General features: G+C 33.2%; 1 protein-coding gene across 3 annotated transcripts in view; it reads right to left on the minus strand.

Annotated features, from left to right (window-relative positions):
• Positions 1-17,529, minus strand: part of LOC129745155 (protein naked cuticle homolog) — a 503,284-nt gene that overhangs the window by 80,084 nt on the left and 405,671 nt on the right. The window lies entirely within an intron of this gene.

Genomic DNA, 17,529 nt, shown 5'->3' on the forward strand with positions numbered 1-17,529 from the left:
ATATTTGATGGCAATCGGATAAAAACTCGAATTTTGCGAATCAATTTTTTGTGTGGTAATTTCATTATTAAGCTCTTCGGAACCTTCTTAAGATCGAAATTAGGTCTTGTAGGGTGCAACAAAATTTGAATTGTTACTTAAATATCTGGCTGAATCGACCTCTGGGAATATCATCGATTTGACAACGATCAATGCGAATTAGGAAAGCCCTTCTATTACGGGGATCCAGCTTCCGACTCTAAATAATTTTAGCTTGAATATCGTTCTCCTCTGAAATAAATATAAATACTTTTATCTTTATTTATCTTTTTTTTTTTCATAAAACACTTCAGCAGATTTTAAATCGTATTTCAGGCTTTCAATAATCTGGTTATGATTATTATGATAAAACTTATTAAAAAAAAGTTCCCAGAGGCAAAATAAGAACATTTAAGAACTCGTTCAGAGTTTTTTTTGAGTTTGTAAATAATGTGAAAAAATTTGGGCTTTTTTAACAAAAAACAGGGCAACCGAGCCAGACCGGACTTTTCTCGAATTACTTATTGAATATCCGGACCAGTCTGCGTAAAACTGGGCAGCCCGGTAAGGTTACTTCCGGGTTGTAAACAAAATTTTAGGATTTTCTATTTCCAACATATTCAAACTGTTTAATACTAAGCAATATGGCAAATATAGATAAGAAATCTTCTATCTTTCAATCTTTTTTTTTTTAAATTTCTGCCAATAGTTTAGGTCTCATGAACAAAATATCTAGTCTCTTTCAAATAGAAAAAGGTCCAAAATTCAAAGTTGTAGGATGGCCATACCATTGTGATGTAAATTTGTCTCAGAAATTCGAATCTGCTATTAGTTTTGGTTGGAGCTAATTATATGAGAAATGACTTGTCCTAACTAACCAGAAAAAAATAGCTTACAAAGTATTTACAAAACGTGCTTATAATCAACCTACAAATCAACACTTTCATTTGAAATACTTTATATCCATGACTCATTTCAGAAGAATTTTCACTGCTGAGCAACATAGGAACGGCTAAAAACCGTTACAAAATAACCGCAAATGCTAGAATTTCTTGAGGTTTTTAAATAGATGTGCTTTGACATTTTAAAAATTTTCAACAAAAAAATTATTTATCTCTTAAAAGGCTCAATATTTAAAAACAAATCGGTCCACCAAATCCAAGCTGCTATAACTTGCGATTCCCTGTGCTAAATTATACCAAATAACTTTTGTTGAGTTACTCAGTATTTTGAATTTGCTACTAATGAAATGTGAGCACAACTTTTTTTAAATTGTCGCTAATTTCCCTCATATACCTAAATTAACACGAGCAAATTGTAATAAATTTTGTATTTGCTTTGAATTCAGAGCTTCTTAATTCTTTTTTTTAATTTTAATGAAATGACAAATTTGAAAAAGTCATTTTGGGGGGTGAATATGGTTATAAGGCTGAAATACTTGAAATATTTGTTCTGCTGTCGTCATACATTTATCGCCTTCAATATGCAGTTTCTTTTTTATTTGCTCAGATTAAGAAGAAAACAATTAAAAATCATGAAACAATAAACGTACGGAAACATGCGATTTTCAATTGTCTTTATTTTCAGAAATCTCTACCCTATTTAACGGGTGAACAGATCTTGGGCGTTCTTAGAAGCAAAAACCCCTTCGGCCTTCAAGTGTAAAATTGCTTTTTTAGTAAGAAATTTAAATTGTAGTCCAATTCCTTAATTTTCCAGTAGGCGCTTTTGAAACGTATGACTTCAATTGTTGTTGACAGTCCAATTTTCTAATCTAACTTTTTGCCATTTAATCACCAATGTTTCGCTGAACAAATTCAGTCGTAATAAAGAACAAGTGTTGATGCCGCATGAAATTCATTTTTGATAAAGTTTTGAGCAGCAAGAAGTTCCTCATTAGGATTTTTTTTTGTATTTCAAAATATTTTCTAAATCGAAGGAAAGTTATCAATTAAGAATCAAGACAAATCATTTAAATGAAACTTTACTTTAAGAATAAAAAGCTAATACGTATTATTAAATATAAATTTGAATTTAAAATTCTGATTTTTATTTACAGCTGGTTTATTGAGAATTTTTCAACTTTAAAAGTCGTATCAGATGTCTAATGCTAACCTCATTTTTAAATCTGAAGCAGTGCTATTTCCACTTGCGTATACAAGGAATTTATGACTAAATGCATAATAAGAATTCAGGTTCTGAATCACAGTATGAATTCTCTTTTGCGAGTTTTTCTCACCTTCAATTCTCCATCATTCAAATATGAATTATGAACTTAAAAATAATTACCTTTGTTATGAAATTCAAATACAAAAATTTAAATTTTAGATCCGATTTTATTTAATTCTGTTTGAAATGTATCACATCAATCATTCATATTATGGATGATCATTAGACTGCCCCAAATTTGTATGGGAAATTCAAAACCTGTGAAATGTTATGCGCTGCAGGCTAAAATTAATCCTAGTCCTAGTACAAGATCTCATGCCAAATTTGGGCCAAATCGGATCACGGGAAGGGATCGCTCAACGAGCCAGGAGTTTGTATGGGATTTCGAGACATTTTGTTCGGGAGAAACATGAAAACCCAGTTTTTCAACAATAACTTTGGTTCCCGTCGGCCGATTTTTTTCAAAAACGATTTTTCTTAAAGCCTTAATTATGAAAAATATTTCATCCTAAGACTGCATTTCAATTAGAGTAAAGATAAGAAAGTTTTTAGGCTTCAAAATTGGGCTAAATTTTTTAAGGATGGTATTCATCGCTGTTAATGAGTCGAGGCGGTCGAACATATTGACTCCTCATTAACAGTGCTGAATACCACCGTTAAAAAAGTTAGCCCATTTTAAAGCTTAATAACTTTTTTATCTTAACTCTTATCGAAATGCAGTCTTCGGATGAATTATTTTTCATAATTTAGGCTTTAAGAAAACCAGTTTTTGGAAGAAATCAGCAGACGGAAACCAAAGTTATTGATGAAAAACTGGTTTTTTCATGTTTCTCCCGAACAAAATGTCTCGAAATCCCATACAAACTTCAAGCTTGTTGAGCGACCCCTTCCCGTGACCCGATCTGACCCAAATTTGGCATGAGATCTTGTACTAGGCCAAGGATCAATTTTAGCCTGCAGCGCATAACTTTTTCAAAAGTCGGGTCATTTGGGGTACTCTAATGATCATGAAAAAATGCAAGTACTTCCAAACAGAAATCGAATATAAAATATTCATGGTAAGAGTTTAAATTATAAAAAATCTTCTAAAGATTTCTAAATTCAAGCTAATGCGTTGAAACACGAGAGATTTCAGCAACCATGAAACGAAAGAAGATATTACGTGTTATAACTTTTGTGTTCCCTTTGAGTTTTAGAGCCAAAAAGGAACAAAAACGTATTTATAAAAAGCTGTTTCAATATGAAGGAGTTGTTGTGCGCAATTTAAATTCATCTCCAGAACTCAAAATCTACATTAAAAAGTTGAATCACTACTATAACACAAGGAAACAAAACTCACATTTTCTGAGGTGCATAGAATTTGAATAACTTGAGGTTTTTTTTTAGGAGCACTAAATGTAATTATGCATTTTTGTTTTATCAGCTCTTGTTTCCGGTGTAAATTTTAAAAATTCAAGGTAAAAATTCATTGAAAAAATTTGTGCACTTTTTAGCAAAAGTGTAAAATATCAAAAAGGTTTCTGCTTAATGATCAATTTTCATGCAGAGTCTGAGTAATTTGCCATGACTTTTGCCAGAAAAAATTAAAGAAGTAAGTATTTTTTCTCATTTTGTAGAATACGGGAATTTTAAAAACGTTGTGAACTAAAATCAATCTTGGATATTTTTATGTTAATGCACAAGTGAAATGCTTTTAAGCCTTCAACAAAGTTGTGAAATAGATCAAAATTTTCAGTATCAAATAAATAATTGAACAAACTTTCTTTTTGTGATGTTGGCATAAGTATTGTTCTCTATACAATTTTCAGAAAAATGTTAAGTTTTTTTTGTATCTTCGAAGCGAGATTATCTAGACATAATCTGTATTGTTTTTTTTTTTGGCAATTTGCCGCTTAGTGGCATTTTTCCCTATAATCTACATCTTTGAATAAATAACGGATAATGAAAAGATTGACATATTTTTGTTCATGTCGGTTAGTTCTAAAGTTTTAAAGTTATGCTCCAAAAGTGGAAATTTGGAAAAATAAAAATAGTTCTTGTACTTAGATTAGAAATCCCGGACTACATAACAGTAATTTGAAATCCATTTTTTGCATATTAAAGGCGAATAAATTTTCTATCGATTATCTATTGATTAACAGTATTGTTGGTATTAGTGACTTTATGATAGAAATAATAATAAAAAACGCATTTTTTTAGAGAAAATTTTGTTTCAACAAATGTTTAAGACTCGATGGTAAAAAAAACCTGGGGTGGAATTATGAATCCTATTCGATTCGAGTTACCCGTTTCGAGTTGAACTCGAATCGAATTAGCATCAGTATTACGAATCTCGTTCGAGTTCTAAATTTTCAAGTACTAGATTTCGAGTAAATCGGGTAGTAGATCATCTCGAAATGTTCCATTCGAATCGAGATCGGTAATGCCAAAGTTGGTCGAATCGAACGAAACTCGATTGTTTCGAGTTCCATAATCCCGCCCCTGATTTTCTATTGCCCTTAAATGTCGATTAAATAAAGATTTCAAGTGGTTATTTATCAAAATCGGTTGAAAATTGAAGAAGTTATGACTACTTTACCATAACAGTAATTTTTGCATTTTTTAATAATTTAATGAACCGCAGTATACTTCTCATAGTATATGAAGAAATCAACATGGTAATTCATACTCGCTTCAAGTCAAAATTATTTAATAGCTTACCAGAAGGTCACATGCCAAATTTCAAAAAGATCTGACCGTAGGCAGGGGTTGCTTGAGTCTCAAACGTGAATAGTATTCTGAAGTATTTTACCCGGGAGGAAAAAAATACTGGTTGTTCATCAATAACTTTTTTTCACTTGCTGATTTGTTTTATGGTTAATTTTCTTAAGGTCTAAATTGAGACAAATATTTCACCCGAAAACGGCTACACGATTGGAATTAAAATAAAAAAGTTATAGCGGTTCAAAGGCCGCAAATTTCGTCATACACACAATGAGTACTTTTTACGCATTGCGTTTTATAATCTTTGAACCGCAATAATTTTTCTGTTTTAAATCCAATCATGTTACAGTCTTCGATTGAAATATTTGTCTTGATGCAGGCTTTAAGAAAATTATTCATAAAAAGCAATCAACCAATTAAGAAAAATGTTGTCAATGAAAAATCAGTAGTTTTTTTTCCTCCCGAGCAAAATATATTAAAGCTAAGGTATACCTTAAAATCTTATTCACGTTTGAGACTCAATCAACCCCTCCCCATCATCAGATCGTTCGGAAATTTGGCATGTGACCTTCTGGTTAGCAAATAAATCATTTTGACCAAAAGCGAGTGAGATTTACCATGTTTAATTCTAATGAGAAGTGAGAAGTACAGCGCGGTTCGTTAAATTATTCAAAAATGCAAAAATTACTGTTATGGTAAAGTAGCCATAACTTCTTCAATTTTCAACCGATTTAGATAAATAACCACTTGAAATATTTTTTTTAATCGAAACTTAAGAGCAATAGAAAATCAGATTTTTTAAATGTTACCATCGAATCTTAGACTTTCGCTAAAACAAAATTTTCTCGAAAAAAAATGCGTTTTTTTATATTTTTTTCTATCATAAAATCACTAATAAAAACAATACTGTTGATCATACGCAAAAATTGTGTTCGGATGATCGATAGAAAATTTATTCACCTTTAATATGTAAAAAAGGATTTCAAATTACTGTTATGTAGTCCGAGATATTTAAATCTAAGTAGGTACAAGAATTTTCCGCAACTTCATATTTGGAGCATAACTCAAAAACTGTTCTACTGAGTTTTTTTGAATATCATTTTCAGATTCAGCGCCCGATTGCACATTAAAAATGCCCATCAGTGTACTTAGTTCAAAAATGTTGTAAACTAATGTTATCATTGATCGATTTCACTATAAACTATTAAATTTAATAATTATAAATAAGAAGTGAGAGAAAAAATTCGACAAAAAATCGAGTTTGGGAAGGAAAAATATTCCAAAATAAGTTTCCCCTGTTTTTATTTTTCCCTTGTGAATTGAAACTATCCCGTTTTCAGTCTACTACTTTTTCAGAAGCTAGGTTATCTATCATGCTAAACAGCCAGGAGATCTTGTAGTGATTTTAACCCACACTACTGGATTTCAAGATCTACACCAATTATTTCGCCGATACTGCATTCAGCTCACCTGCATAATAAAATTGAAGTTATAAGTTAAAATTAAGCTTAAGGTTTGTTATTCTAAATCTGAAAGCTTGGTTTTTTCAATTGCAAATGATTCAGACTCTTCCCAAAAGAATAGTATTAACGTTCAAAATTAGCCGTTTATTTCATAATGTTTTATTATAATTCAAAACCATTTAAAAAAAATGGAATAATGTGAAGTTATCAACATGAAGAATGAATATTTTATTTTTTTTACATAGTATTCCGTCTCACGACATAACTTGATGAACATAATTCCTTAAATTCACTCGGTCCATGGCAACCGTTCTCCAATTTCTCCGAAGAATAAAAAAGATCAATCATTTTTATAAAATAATTTATTTGTTGCATTAGTGACTATTTCATTTGTTTTAGTACAATGAAAAATTGATAATTTTGTATGGTGGCTTCAAACTCAAGAGCAAATAAAAAAAGAGGTTCCAGAAGCTTCCTACTTCAGAAACTGATTTTGATAATCGTTTTTTTTACTTAATTTATATTTAAAGTGATGATCTCATTTACAAAGAAATTGAAAAAAACAACAATTACACTAGTTTACAGCATTTTTGAACTGAAGGTCATTTCTTAAGTGAAATCGAGCGCTGAATCTGAAAATGAAATTCAACAAAATCTCAGTAGAACCGTTTTTGAGTTATGCTCCAAGTATGAAATTTCGGAAAAATTAAAAAAGTTCTTGTACTTAGGTTAAAATATCTCGGACGGCACAACAGTAATTTGAAATCCCTCTTTTGCATATTGAAGGTGAATAAATTTTTTATCGACCATGTGAACACAGTTTTCGCGTTTGACCAACAGTATTGTTGATATTAGCGACTTTATGAGAGAAAAAATTATAAAAAACTCAGTTTTTTAGAAAAAAATTTGTTTCAACGAGAGTTTTAGACTCGATGATGATGATAAAAAAATCTGATTTTCTTATGCGCTTAAATTTCACTTTAAAACAAATATTTCAAGTGGTTTATATTTCAAGTGGTTATTCATCAAAATCGGTTGAAAATTGAAGAAGTTATTGCTATTTTACCACAATAGTATTTTTTGTAGTTTTCCATAGTTTAACGAACCGCAGTACACTTATCATAGTATAGGAAGAATGAAACATTATAAATCTCACTCGCTCCAAGTCAATTTATTTATTAGCCTACCAGAAGGTCACATGCCAAGTTTCAGGAAGATCTGACCATAGGAAGGGGTTGCTTGGGTCTCAAAAGTGAATAAAATTTTGCGGTATTTTGCCCGGAATGAACGAAAAATTCTGGTTTTTCATCAATAACTTTTTTCATCACTAGCTGATTGTTTTTTATGGTTGATTTTCTTAAAGCCTAAGTTGAGACAAATATTTCACCCGAAGACTGTAACTCGATTGGATTTGAAACAGAAAAGTTATTGTGGTTCAAAGCTGTGGTTTAAGCGCATAGGAAAATCAGATTTTTTTAATGCTAGCATCAAGTCTAAAACTCTCGTTGAAACAAAATTTTCTCTAAAAAACTGAGTTTTTTATAATTTTTTCTCTCATAAAGTCGCTAATATCAACAATACTGTTGGTCAAACGCGAAAACTGTGTTCACATGGTCGATAAAAAATTTATTCACCTTCAATATGCAAAAGAGGGATTTCAAATTACTGTTGTGCCGTCCGAGATATTTTAACTTAAGTACAAGAACTTTTTATTTTTCCGAAATTTCATATTTGGAGCATAACTCAAAAACGGTTCTACTGAGATTTTTTTGAATTTCATTTTCAGATTCAGCGCCCAAGTTTACATTAAAAATGTTGGTCAGTTAATCAAGTTCACGATTTTTTTTAAATTTTGTAAACTAGTGTTATCAATGAGAATTGTGTTTCCAAATTTAAAAATAATATTACTAAATTTCCAAATCACGATTCAATAAAACACTCCAATGAAGAATTGCAGCGTTTGTGTGCAACGTCTTGCACGAAGGTGTCTTGATCGCTGTCTGTTGTGTTTGTTAATAAGTTTATCGGCCTTATCGGTGAAAAGTAAAATACTTCCGAAAAATTATAAAACATCAGAGAGCTTATATGTAGAAGCTCAGGAAACATAGGAAAATAACTTGAAGAAAGTTTTTTTCTACATTTTCATCTCTCAACAATGTGTGTATTATTTTCATTGGGAAGTTTACATTTATAACAAGAAATTCTTTAAAGAGCTTTTAAAGTGCAAATTTTCAAATACCAGATATACATACCTACAAGTTATAAAAATTATCAACATTTTTTCCTAGGGGGTATTATAGATTGGCTGGTTGTTTTATAAACGGATGTGTAAGTTGTGTAGAAGGATACTGAAATGAGTATGTAGAAAAACTTGGATAAAGTTATCATTATTCATCTCTTGTTTCATACTTTTCGAAATACATGTTGTTCAGTGAAATTCATGGGGGAAATAGGAGCAGTTTACAGCTTATATTGTAGACTCACTTGCAACTGACCATCTCCCCCCGCAACCCCTCCCCTCCTTTAGCTCACTCAAATGATCATTTTTTCACCAGATATTAACGTTCCTTTATTTATATTTACTGATTTTTGAAAATTTGGATATTTCGAGTCGAACTTCGACATTTTCTTCTTCTTAAATTTGTCGTCCACATCGAACTTGCTCTTGCCGGTGAAAAACTCCAACCCCGGATTTTGCTTAAAATCGGCTTTCATATACTTTTCGTCGTCCATCATACAGCAGCCGTATTTTGTCAGCGTCTTATCGCAGAGCTTCCGTGCCCAAGTTTTAGCCGTCGATTGTTGCCGCTCATCGCGGTTTGGGAAGTTCTCTACCTTGTTTGTATGTAGTTCAGCTCTCTTCTTTGCATTCTGGACGTAGCTCTGTGACATGCCGATCTTTTTAGCCAAATCACGGCTTGAGACGTTGGGATTTGCTTTAATAATCCGTTTGACCTTTCCTTCCGTGTTTTTGTTCTCCAGTCCCGGTTTTCCCGGCGAGACCGCTTCAACACTCTGGAGACGGTTGAATGGTGAATGTCCAATATTTTTCCCAACTGCCGGTGCGACAGGACAGAATATTCCAGGTGTTTGGAAAGAATTTGTTTTCTCGACTTGCGTTGGTTCACCTCAATTTTCGTTGAATCGAAAAAAATGACTTCGAGTTTGACAGCATGTAAACAATACACATCATTAAAAAAGTGTGCAAAATTTAGTTGATTTTAACACAATGGTATTATTACATTTTCAATATTATTTAACATTCATTTCCAACATGCTAAATTTAAACGAAATATCCCCAACCCTGATCATTTCTTCTCTACTATGACTGACTCTATGGACTGACTCTATGGATTGCAATTGCACCATCAGAGCTATACAAGGAAAAGAGCTATGGTTTTGGCACCGTAGGAGTTTACGCGTGCACTTGACTGGGGTCGACCTTTGCTCTTGGTTAGCAGTTTTCCTACCTTCCGGTAATGTAGTTCGAAATTATTGCTATCATCATTTAACATGGTAGTTGCAGCTCCTGGCCTATCTCAGCATGAAGCAATAATAGAAGAGAGAAGCGCAGTAAACCACCGTCATCACTTGCAGCCGTATAGTGGAAGAACCTTTTTCTTGCTGTGAACAAATTTTAAGGCAGACTCCCTCGAACAGTCATGCTGTATTCTATAAATAAGTAATCTTTCGTTGTTACCATACATTTATGCCGGAAATAGGAAGTACTCGTGATGTGTCATGCGAAGGATTTGGAATTCTTAGCAACTAAACATTTTAGAAAAATATTTTGAACTTTGTCTGGAACTTTAAATACATACATATATTGAATTTATTAAGTTATCTAAGTTTTAAATTGCTTTAAACGAATTGAAAAATTTAGGGAATTTCATATTTAACCTTTGTATAATTTTACCCTTTATTTCTTAAACATGCTTAGACCAAGCGGCTCATGCATTGGTACGTTCCAGGTTGATGTCATCTCCATCTCGTTCCGGACTGTTGTGTGGGTGTTGCTCTACATGAATGGCCCCAGCACAATTGGTACCCTTGCTCGTCCGTGCGAAAATACTGCCTTGGGAATTTAATTTTCTGTACTACAAGCACCCTCACTTGATTGCTCGACAAATGCACATTCATTCTCATTGTCGTCTGGTGAGTGCGGAGTTGAGAGCTGCCTTATTGCTGATGTTACTGCTGCCATCCGTAGGGCGAAATGGAATTGTATTTTCCACTGAACCAGTCCTACCTACAGCAGCAAATCCCGAATCAAAAGGATACAAATTGCTCATTGAATTGCTTTCAATTTGGTGGACTTTAATCCGAGCGCGTAATTCATGATGTGCCTGCTCCAGGAGTTCAAAGCTGCAGCTATCAGAGGTGAAAACCTGTGTGTTATTCTTTAATTTTGCTTTTACAAGTGAATGCAATTCTGATTTCGATTGATATGCAACCGAATTGATAGTATTGTTTTATTAGCTCTTCCATTCGACAACTTTGTTCTTTTAATGTAAATTCAATTTAACTGAAAGGATATCAGATTTGTAATTGGAATTCTAAATTGTCTGAGCAATTAAAGTGAAACATATTACTCACTTTATCATCTCAGTCATTCTACATAAGCCTTCCAATCCAACAACGATAAACTTAATTCAGGCACATTATGTCAAACATCCTTCCGGCATTTAAATGCCCATTCATATTTGACATATGTAGGTCGACGACGACAGTAGGAACAACATATTGCTCGAGGGGCCGTTTGTACGCCTTCGTGTTGTATTAGTAGCATGTGGAACAAGCCGAATGACTTTGGATAAGAGTTATGACTCTCGGTCCTCGGTAGGAATTTGCTTGGGTATGTTTAAAAAGATGATAAATTCAACAAACTTATGAAAGTTTTCAAACTTGTATAATTCATCGTGCTGATTTCGAAATTTACGATTGTTTAATAAACCATTTTATGGTAAGTAAGCTCATTCTAAAGAAAAAATTCTTTTAAAATAATTTATTGCTTTCATAGTTTCTTTGTCAAACAAATGTAGAGGGAAGTAAAGGATTCCTGATTTTTTTTTAATCAACAACAATTGTTAAAATTCAATAGAAAAATTTCTTGCAATCAGTAACCAGTTTGAAAATTTTGAACACATGATTTTTTTTATTTGACTTTTCAACAAGTAATTTGGGAATTTTCTACTTACACAAATTAAAAGTTATTTAAAAATGTTTCAATGAAATCTTGAAAGAAATTCTAACTGAGTTTAAATATTTGCAATGAATATTTATGACCCAGAATCTATGATAGCTATTATTTGCACGTATTTTCTAAGTTTTAGGTATTTGGTAGAAATTCTTTCAGCATAAAGATTATTGTCGAGAATGCAAATTGCATGATAAAATTCTTAATAGTTTATATTCACGTGGTGGACGGAAACGTATTTAAAAGTCTAGATAATGTTTTAAACTTCTGAAGAGAACGGTTTACCCGAAGCAAGTGCGTAAAATTCAAATATGTGAACATTGCACAATGGGGAGAAAAGTGTCTAAACTGCGAAGAAATTCAATATCTTCCCTCCTACACAAAACTAATAAAATGAAAAAATATGAAAAAAATATTTTTCTTCAGTGAAAATGTCCAGCGAATCAAATGGAGTAGTTTCAGAGGCCGCAAAAGATTACCAACGGAGTTATAGTGCCTTTTTAACCCCTAATTCCCCTATATTTTGTAAACAATCCAGAAAAAAAATCGACTTGAAAGTTTTGAACAAAAATAGACTTATCTTGTGCATTTTATTTTTTTAAGGACACCAATGGAAGCTGTCTGAGTTACCGCACGCTTCGAAAAATGGAGTTATGGCTGTTTTTACCCTCAATTCTCCTACATTTTCAAATAGTTGAGAAATCGCATGTTCGGGCTTTAAAATTTTGAATCAAATGGGACGTATCTTGTGTGAATTTTTCCGAAAAATCAATAAAGGCTATTTGAGCCACCGAACGCTTCGGAGAATGGAGTTATGGCTGTTTTTACCCACAATTCCCCTACATTTTTTCAATTATTCCAGAAAAATAGCATGTTCGGATTTGAAAAGTTTGAACAAAATGGGACGCATATTGTGTGATGTTTTCCGAGGAATCCAACAAAGCCTACTTTTGCCACTGCACGGATTAGACACAGGAGTTAAAGCTGTTTTCACCTTAATTTCCCAACATTTTTCAAATTGTTCGGACTTGAAATTTTTTAACCAAACCGGAAGTATCTTGTGTAATTTTTTCCGAGGAATGCAACGAAGCCTGTTTGAGTCACCGCACACATTGGAAACAGAAGTTATGGCTGTTTTGCCCTCACTTCCTCTACATTTTTCAAAAAGTTCAAATGAGACCTATCTATAACAAAATTGTAACACAATTTAAAATTGCATGGTGATATGTGGATATTTTCGAGTCATATACAATATCCACCATTAATATTCTAGAGACTCGAGATAAAAAAAAATACCAACTTGGTTTAAAATTCCGTGAGAAGAAAAAATTAATTTTAGAGATAAGAAGGAATTATCTTTGATATTTTCTATAGTAAATTTGTTTTAATATATTATTATTTTAGAAGTGCATAAAATAGCAAATAAGCACTTGAGCATATTTTTGTTGAGAACTTTAGGTTTTACGCCGATACAATTTGCGGGGTGCTCGTTTAAATTTGGTAAGCAAATATCTTTAGCAAGTTGACTAAAAGAAGCATGTGATGCGTGCACAAGTTATCAACGTTTAGAAATACATCGGTATCGAATTTTGAATACAGCGGATGGACCAACATAGCTGATTCGTGAAAAACGCTTTCAAAGTTTGACAGCTCCATAAGCTCCGAGCACAAATATTTTTTTGTTTCCATTTGGCACATTCGCCCTATTCAAAATTTGCTACCGACATGATTCCGCAGAGCGACAACGATGACAGTTGGATTGAGATTTTTATCTCAACACATATCCAAGATATGCAGGTAGACCCACAATACCCTACACTCCCCTAGTTTTATGGAAATCACTGTCTACAACTTTTAACAAATTTTTAGTCTCATTCAATCACAATCCTTCTGCACTAAACAATGTTTGATAAAAATTTGCAAAATTGTGTTGAAAAATACTTAGTATTTCAAACTTTCATAAGGCTCAAGATAACAGCTTGAAAAGCTCATTCAGTTGTGTCATTCGAACTGGATTGAAAATGATTTCACCAGTTATTACTAAACCAATATAAAAGAAATCATGAGGTTGACTTATTTTAGTTGAAAACATAAAATAAACGCATTTTTGTTAATTAACTCAATGAACGATAATTATATAGTGCCTCATTTTGTCTAACCACAATATAAAATGAACAGTATAAACACAATTTAAGAGAAAATTTAATTTTGATTTCACTTTTATGTTTTATCTATAGTCTTCTTGTTCAGTAAATCAATAAAAAGTTTTTTTTCCAGTCAATTGTAGGCCAGTGATCGAATTTTTGATTGAAGACTGCTTTTTAGCTTCAGCACAGACTGATTTGAGATGATTTCTAGAGTTTGTTTTGATTAGGTCGTATGAGCCACTTGACGTATTTCGAGAAAATCGCTGATGAAGTTTTGATACACATTTTTAATTCTTATATTAAAAATATCGCTAAGAGCTGTCTGAAAATTTCGTATGCGATGCAAAACAAGATGAGAAATACGCTCGTGTAGAAGCATAAACTTGGTAGTTCCATGGAATATGCAGTTTACAGTAAACATGCACATGAGGGTGTCCCAAAATTGCATAACTTCTGGAAATCTGGGGGCTCACCCTCCAAATGGTAGATTAGGATGTGCAGAACAAACTTTTGTATGGGACCGACTAAAAAATATCATGTTTAGAGGATCCGCAAGCGCGATCTTCGAAAAAAGTCCACTTTCAAAAGATTCTATTTTAAATAAATTCTGGGTCCAAAAACTCTCATTAAGTTTATACATTTTATATTTTTTTTAATTTTATTCAAGTTAAATACTACACGTGAAAAATGAAAAATGAACCAAATTTGTATCAAAATGTAAAACAAGCAAGCTATTTCCAAGAAAAAAATTTTTGGTCCAAAAACTTTGTATTCAACTGTCCAAAATGTGTACCAAGCGTAGAATATTTTTGATACCAATGCCATCAAAAGATGCGGATTTTCGTGCACTTAAACTTTTCTGAACAAAACATGTTGTTTGTATCATCGTGTGAAGAGCTATTCACGGTTTAATCTTTAATAATAATCACAATTTAGGATAGTTTTTATTTAATTTATCAAATTTGTCTTTATAAATACCTACTCTAAAATCAAAATACTTGCAAAAAAAAACTTTGATGGTTTAAGGGAGTCATCAGAAGGCCATATGCCAAATTTGAGCGGAATCGGACAACAGGAAGGGGTTGCACTGAATCTCAAGTATGAAAGGGATTCTGAGACATAGTGTTCTAAAGAAGCATAAAAAACTGGTTTTTCATCATAAATTGTTTTTCTTTACCAATCGATTGCTTGATTATGTAAATTTTATCAAAATTTCAACTAAGACTAACATTTTACCTGAAGACTGCAACTCGATTGGACTTAAAACAAAAAAGTTATGGCTGTTCAAAGATTGTATTTTGGTTACAAATTGTCCTGTAAAATGCAATGAGTAAAATGTACTCATTGTGTGCTAAACGACAATTCCCACAAAAATACAATTTTTGAACAGCCTTAACTTTTTTGCTTGAAGTCCAATTGAGTTGCAGTCTTCAGGTGAAATGTTAGTCTTAATTGAAATTTTAATATAATCTACATAATCAAGCAATCAATTGGTAAAGAAAAAAATGTATGATGAAAAACCAGAATCCCTTTCAAACTTGAGATTCAGTGCAACCCCTTCCTATTGTCCGATTCCGCTCAAATTTGGCATATGGCCTTCTGATGACTTTTTCAAACCATCCAAGTCTTTTTATGCAAGTATTTTGATTTTAAAGTAGGTATTTATTAAGACAAATTTGATAAATTACAGGGTGACAAAAAAGTCCGGTCACACTTTTATGGGGACACCTGTAGCCTACACGTTGTATCTCTCTGGTGCCTTCTATATGTCAAATGAAAGGGCTAACTCTGCTGCCCAAAGTGGCAGAGTTTCGTTCTTGTGCAGTTTGTTTACATTGAGTTGTGAGCCATGGCAGAGTTAAGGGCAGCTGTTATCGCTGCTCGGTTTGGCGCGCAGATTACAAGCTTATTTTTTCGGACGAGAAGCTGTTCGTTTTGGAGCAAACAGTCAATCGCCAAAATGATCGAGTTTGGAGTGTGAGCCTCCAGCAAGCTCCTGCGGACAAGCTGAACGTTTCCCGGTTCCAAAATAAGACGACAGTCTTGCTTGCTGACAGATGGCGCAGCATCCCACACCGTAAAGGTTGTTCAGGCGTGGTGTGAGGAAAACTTGACCGATTTCATTTCGAAGAATGAATGGCCTCCGTCGTCTCCGGATCTGAATCCAATGAATTATTTCGTGTGGGGATAAATGATGTCTAAGCTGAACGACTATAAAATAGCAAATTTGGAGCAATTCAAGCGAGTTATCACGAAAATCTAGGACGAGATGCCGATGGAGCAGGTGCGCGCCGCTTGCGACGACTTTCCGAGACGTCTGAAGCTGGTTCAATCAGATAAAGGTGGTGTAATTCCGAAATATCGTCTGTGTAGTATCTTTATGAGTTACTGAATCAAGCTTTGAAAGCCAGATTAAGATTTTCTTCTTATTCTTTGAGATATTGAGGTTTTCCTGTGTGACCGGACTTTTTTGTCACCCTGTAAATAAAAAATATCCTAAATTGTGATAATATTAAGGATTAAACCGTGAATAGCTCTTCACACAATGATACAAACAACATGTTTTGCTCAGCAAAGTTTAAGTGCACAAAAATCCACATCTTTTGATGGCATTGGTATCAAAAATTTTTTACGCTTGGTACACATTTTGGTCAGTTGAATACAAAATTTTTGGACCAAAAATTTTTTTTCTTGGAAATAGCTTGCTTGTTTTACATTTTGATACAAGTTTGGTTCATTTTTCATTTTTCACGTGTAGTATTTAACTTGAATAAAATTAAAAAAATATAAAATGTATAAACTTAATGAGAATTTTTGGACCCAGAATTTATTAAAAATCTAATCTTTTGAAAGTGGACTTTTTTCAAAGATCGCGCTTGCAGAACCTCTAAACATGATATTTTTTAGTCGGTCCCATACAAAAGTTTGTTCTGCACATCCTAATCTACCATTTGGAGGGTGAGCCCCCCGATTCCCAGAAGTTATGCAATTTTGGGACACCCTAATGCACTTTTTTTTTCGGGATTTTCATCCCTTAGGATGATTCATCCCTTTAGCCCTAATGCACATACAACCATTTGCAATATATACTTGGTTAAAACGTCGTTTTGTAGGTTGACAACAAGTTCGAACTTGTTAAAAACAACAACATCAAACCCAAAAACGGATTCATTACTCGGTAGAATTTTTCGTCTTCTTCGACTGCCACCTGTATACGTGGGCTACAACAACAACGACCTGACTTGGAAATAGTTGGAGTACTGATGAAGCAACACGAAATGTATAGCGCAATAGCGCGATCGCGAGCTCCAGCTACCGTCCGTTCGGGAAAGCTATGGTCGTGGAATCTTCGACAATATCAACAACAACAACGGGATTGGCTACGACGGCAGCTTGCTTCGGGAGGTTCGACGACGAATGTTGCGCTCAAGGTGTCGAACTCTCGCGAGGCTTACTCTTGGTGCAGAAACCATACAACAGCTCATTTAAGGTTTTAGTGCTAATCTATTTAATTGATTTAAAAGCTGTTACCTAAGCAAGTATGCTCAAAGTACGGGCATCTCATCAACTTTTGTGTGGTTGGCAGAGTGGTTCAATTTTTACTACTTACCTTTTTAATTTGAACTGGATTGATGCTAAACGGAGTAATCTACTCAAACTGTGAAGTCAAAACCATTAGTTTAGTGTTATTTCTAAATGGTTCTGATGATCCCAGATATCTTCCAAAATTCCGCTCTAAGAAATGAAAATCACGAACGTTATATTCGTTTTGTTAATACCCTTTGTGTATCTTTCATACCTAGGACTAATAACCTTTTTCTGTACTCTACTG

The sequence above is a fragment of the Uranotaenia lowii genome, chromosome 2 (assembly GCF_029784155.1).
Source record: "Uranotaenia lowii strain MFRU-FL chromosome 2, ASM2978415v1, whole genome shotgun sequence".
Classification (NCBI taxonomy): Eukaryota; Metazoa; Arthropoda; class Insecta; order Diptera; family Culicidae; genus Uranotaenia; species Uranotaenia lowii.